Raw genomic sequence first — 6,000 nt, 5'->3', positions numbered from 1 at the left:
GGCATTTCTTACAGAAGGACGGACAAAAGTATATGTTCGTTTGACTCCTGATGATATTTTTAATAAAACAATATCAGGAATGAATTCCCCGTCGAAAACTAAGTTATAATAGCTTATTGGATGTTCTAAAAGTTAGATTTGCGCTTTTTTGGACGATCAAAATATCAAACGGACGGACAAATTTTTTTTGTTCGTCCTAAATGTTCAAACGGACGGACAAAAAAATTTGTCCGTCCTAAATTTTCAAACGGACGGACAAAAAATTGTGTCCGTCCTAAATTTGTAAAAGGACGGACGGACGGACGGACAAACGAGTGTCCGTTTGACACCTTTAACTTGCCCTAAGAAAAACTTCGAAAAATTGACACTTCTGTATGGAAGGTACCTGTAAATCGACTCCGATTGGCTTCAAACTTTCTGGGATTTCATTTTTTGGGAGAAAAATATAATTCTGAAAGTTTGAAAACAATCGGAATCGATTTACAGGTACCTTCCATACAAAAGTGTCAATTTTTCGAAGTTTTTCTTAGGGCAAGTTAGTTAGTTTTTCTTAGGGTACCTCCCATACAAATTTTTTGAAATTTTGACTAAAATTACCGATTTTTGGACAATTTTGTATGGGAGGTACCCGTTAATCGATTCTGATTGGCTTCAAACTTTCTGAGGTTTCATTTTTTGGAGAAAAAATAAGATTCTGAAAGTTTCATGTTGATCGCATTTGCAGAAGTTTGGACACACATGTAGAGCAGGTCGAATACTACCAGAGGGGCGAAACCGAACTGTCATCATCAATTACAACGCGGCTGTCAGAATAAAGTACAAATTAAATACACGCCAGACAGTCTTAAGTGCACCTTCGTAGAACGACTCGTTGAATTTGAACTACTATGTTTGAAAAAGACAACGTATTTTCGTGAACGTATATTATTCATGGAGTGAATAAAAATGATAAAATCAAGTGGAAAATGAATATTTGTGTAAAATTATGTTGTTTCTTTATTTCCTATTTAAATGCAATGAATGATTTGGATGACACATCCACATTATCAAATTTAGAAAAATGTTTCCAACATGAACATATTTATCTAAGTTTTCTTTAGATTTGCTGATGTTCAAATGAATTTTGAAATCAATTATTTCAATTTTCTCATTTTTTACGTTCGCTTCCTACAAAGTGAGCTTGAAAATGTGTTTCAGGAGCCATGGGAATAAAGTACTTTCCGTGAGCCACGTGGCTCCTTAAACACACAATGGCTTTGTTCCACCGAGTGCACAAATTTGTTCTACACATTGAACATGTCAGTAGATACTTAACCTCACTTTGTCAATCAAAAACAAGAAAAATGTTAGCAAAGAATTTCTGAGCAAAAAAAAGAAAGTTCATATTCTTTTTCGGTATTTTTTCAAACGTTTCTAAAATGTTATTAAAAATGGGTTTTCATATTAATACACTAGGTATATTTTTATAAATAATTGAAATATTTTTTAACCAGAATGCTTGAAATATGTACTCATGTACTTATGCATACTTTTAGCGCGTTCGCAACGAATGACAACCGATTACGCGGTCCCCGTTGTAGTTTGACAGTTCGGTTTCATGGCTCTGAATACTACAACTTCGCCATAGATACCAAGTCGCGAAAAAATGAGTTATCAGTTACGCGAAAAAATGATAAGAAAAAATTCGCGTTTTTCACGGTTTTCGCGACTTTTCGCGTAACTGATAAGAGATAACGACTTGGGATCTGTAGTGAAGTTGTAGTACTTAAGCTGCTTTACAACTTTGGTATAGACACCATCTCGTTATCTCTTATCAATTTCGCGGAATACGCGTGAAACCGCAGAAAACCGTGAAAAACGCGAATTTTTTCTTATCATTTTTTCGCGTAACTGATACGAGATATCGACTTGGTGTCTGTAGTGAAGTTGTAGTACTTGACCAGAACCACAACTTTGCCATAGACACTATTTCGCTATCTCTTATCAGTTCCGTGAAAAATGATAAGAAAAAACGCGTTTTTTTCGCGGTTTCCAGCGGTTTCTCGCATATTCCGCGAAATTGATAAGAGATAACAAGATGGTTTTCGGCAAAGTTGTAGAGCAGCTTGAGTACTACAACTTCGCCATAGACATCAAGTCGTTATCTCTTATCAGTTACGCGGAAACCGCGAAAACTGCGATTTTTTCCTATCATTTTTTCGCGTAACTGATAAGAGATAACGACTTGATGTCTATGGCGAAGTTGTAGTATTCGCCCTGCTCTACATTTCTGCCGAAGAAGCAAGTCTCTTACTTCTTATCAGCTTCACTAAAAATAAGGTGGGAAAATTTCGCGATTTTCGCGGTTTTTTGCGTTTTTCGCGGAACTGATAAGGGATAAGCAATATTTGTTGCAGCAAAATTATAGCAAACCTGGAGCATTACAACTTTACCTCAGACACTATTTTGTTATCTCTTATCACAGTCCAGATTTCATATGAAGTACATATGGGGCCCTGGGGTCCCCAAAGAACAGGAATATGTGATATGTCAGAAGAACCGTCGTAGTGTTAAAGTGACCGATTTTTCACTTTATTTTTATTATTATATTTTCACTGCCTTTATTTCAAGAAAATTCACAAAAAATAACCAAAAGTACCTACGGAGAACGCATGCCAACGGTACGGAAAAGTTCGGGATTACCAATCTAATTCTTTTTATTGTAATATATGATTTGTTTGTTTTTAATTATTGGGTCTATACATTAGTTTTTTCGTTTTTTTTTCTTTGGAAAATCGTTTATTTCAATATGAAAATGAAAAAATACAGTATTCAAAATATTGGCCGTCGGAAGCTACAACTTTTTCCCATCTTTCTGGCAATTTGTGGATTCCATCCCAATAAAATTCGAAGGTCCTGCATCTAAGCGTCTGACAGCTCACTTCTAGCGCTACGAGACAAGTGTCAAAAGTTGTGACACAGATCGTTCAATGCATTATTGAATCTTTTTTATATTTGTTAATAAAGTAGGCAAAAAAATAAAAATGTCACGAATGTGCAAAATTGATTTTTGTGAGAGCGTAGCACGTGATAAACATCAATTTTATAAGTAAAAAATGTTTCTTTCATTACGGAACATTGTTGATGCTTCAATTTGTCGCGTTCATGAGTGCGTCTAACGACGTAAAGAATTGAAATGAACTTCACTGAATGCGCCCATCGCAAATTCGTGTTTTACTTTGTTTTGTTAGTGTGGTGCAGAGGTTGTGATAAAATTGCGCCGGCTTGGTGGCCAAAAACGTAGTGAGCCAATTTTCGATTCCAGTGACTGAAGTGAACCGTATTCCGGTGAGGGCGTTTTGCATCGAGCGGAACAAATGGTAGTCGGATGGTGCCAGGTCTGGGCTATAAGGCGGGTGGGGTAACGGCTCCCATCCAGCGTTTTTCACGTAATTTTTGACTTGTTGCGCCCGATGAGGCCGAGCGTTGTCATCATGGAAAATGATTGATTCGTGGTGGGTGGCATATTCCGGCCGTTCACGTTGGATTGCTGCCTTCAGACGTATTAATTGTTGTCGGCAATGGTCTCCAGTAATGCTCTGACCAGGTTTTAGCAGCTCACGGTGGATCAAGCCCTTCTGATCCCACCAAATACAGAGCATTACCTTGGCGCCGTGGATACTCGGCTTTGGCGTCGATTTGGCCGGTTGACGGGGCTTGGTGTCCGATTTTTTGCGCTTGGGATTATCGTAGTAAATCCTTTTTTTGCCGCACGTGATGACTCGATGCAAAAAAGACTTTTTTTTGTGACGAGCAAGCAACATTTCCGACATGCAAAATCGCCGTTCCACGTCTCTCGGCTTCAGCTCGTATGGCACCCAATTTCCTACCTTTTGGATATAACCCAAGGCATTTAAGCGTCTGGAAATGGTTGCTTGAGTAACTCCCAACGATTCTGCAAGCTTCTCTTGCGTTTGGCACGAGTCCTCTTCGATCAGTAACTCCAATTCGGGATCCTCGAACTTTTTGGGCTGGCCGGTCCGCTCTTTGTCTTCGACATCAAAATCGCCCTTTTTAAAACGCGCAAACCAATATTGGCACACTCTAACCTCTGGAGCATATGCGGGGTATGCTTCCGATAACAATTGATGGGCTTCGGTGGCCTTTTTCTTTAAATGAAACAGGAAAAGCAAAGCTTCCCGCAAATGGTCTTTCGTCGGCTCGAAACTCGACATTTTCAACGCAGTAAACAACTTGTGTACGATAATTTTTTTTCACTTTGACAGATGGAATTTTATAGTTTTTTTGACGCTCTTTAACGTAGTTATACTGTCAATGTCAAAAAAATAGCGCATATATCAGTTACGCCATCTTTTATCAATACGAAAAAACTAATGTATAGACCCAATGTATGCTTTGGTTCAGTCTCATCTTGAGTACTGCAACGTTGTATGGCTGCCAACTTATGCCATACATATCGACAAAATCGAGAGCGTTTTAAGAAAGTTCACACAGTTCGCCCGAAGAGAATATCGTACAGCGGCCAACGGATACAATATCACCGAATACAACAAACGACTGGAAGCGCTGAGCATGACATCGTTGGAACGTAGGAGGGTGAACGCTTCAATTGTGTTCATGTACGACATCGTTAATGGGAACGCAAATTGTCACAATGTACGCAACGACATAGCAATAGGAGAGAGCGTACGAACGTTACGGCACACTGGCTACCTTAAAATCAAAGATAAGCTCATGGACATACAAATCAGAGCTCAAGTGCCTCAAATGTGCAAGTTTGCCAACAAAGTGGCTGATCAATTCAGAAACTCAACCAGCCGTGCAAACTTCGTCTCGTCGTTACGCGGCGAGCGGAACCAAAAATTTGATATTAAATATTGACAAATTGTTTTCTTACATCCTCACATCTGTATTGAAATAATGATAATTTTCTGTGATATTTATACTAATTTATTGAAATCTAGCATCATTGACTGTGATATAGCCATCCTTTGAGTTGGTGATTAACTTTTGACCGGTTATTGCTTAATAATGGAAATTATTTTCTTTTTTGTCAATGTATTTGCAAAACTCATTGTATTTTTCTGTCTTTCGGTCTCTACTAAATTGTAAATTTCTAACTACCAACAGGGACTTGTTAGATTAGACGTAAAACTTTTCTTCAATATATCACTTCTTTGATAAATTGATTGATGACTTTTGCAGTCATAAGGCCAAAACTACAATGTTAACGCCTCCACTGGCCTTTCATTTTGGATATTTAGGTTAGGCTTTGTTGAATCGTTTACATTTCGGCTTCCTACTCATGTCCATGTATTGGTTAGGTTATTTTGTGTTAAAATGTTTATAGACCAAATACTTATTCCAATCAAGAAAGACTACTACTAAAATTATCACACACTAAATTGTATATACAAACACGAAAAGATCAGGTTTTTCACGACTCTTGGAGTCGTTTTCCTGCAAACAAAGTATTCAGCCAGTTTTTGGCGGTGTAAATGAATGAATGAATGAATGAATGAATGAGTATCAAAATAAAATTATAAACAAATTTTAGATGATCCAATCAATTTTTGATTTAAAAAAATGGAGAGTGCCCGAGAATGACCAAGAATGACAAATTAGAACAGAATACTTAACGGACTTTTGTATAACAGCTTTTGAATTTGACATGAAATCTGACATATGGGCAAGAAATCTTAAATCGGGAATGGGTGAAAAAAAAAATTTCCCCAAATATCGCGGCACTGTGGTCTTTTTTCGTTAACAATGATCCTAAAGTATCGAGAAGTACCGCTATCACACGAAGTTATACGTTTATAGTTTGCATTTTCAACGTAGTTGTTCTTGTGCCACATGTTGTGTCAAAATGAGCGAAAATACACCATCGAACAAAATGGTCACTTTAAATCTTTCATTTCCATTATCATTGCTATTACAGTAGAACCTCGATTATCCGTCCTCCCATTATCCGTCACCTCCGTTAACCGTCACACCTTT

Source organism: Sitodiplosis mosellana, unplaced genomic scaffold, assembly GCF_009176505.1.
Source record: "Sitodiplosis mosellana isolate CC-2019 unplaced genomic scaffold, AAFC_SMos_1.0 Smas_scaffold_3243, whole genome shotgun sequence".
NCBI lineage: Eukaryota > Metazoa > Arthropoda > Insecta > Diptera > Cecidomyiidae > Sitodiplosis > Sitodiplosis mosellana.
This window is presented reverse-complemented; position numbering follows the sequence as displayed.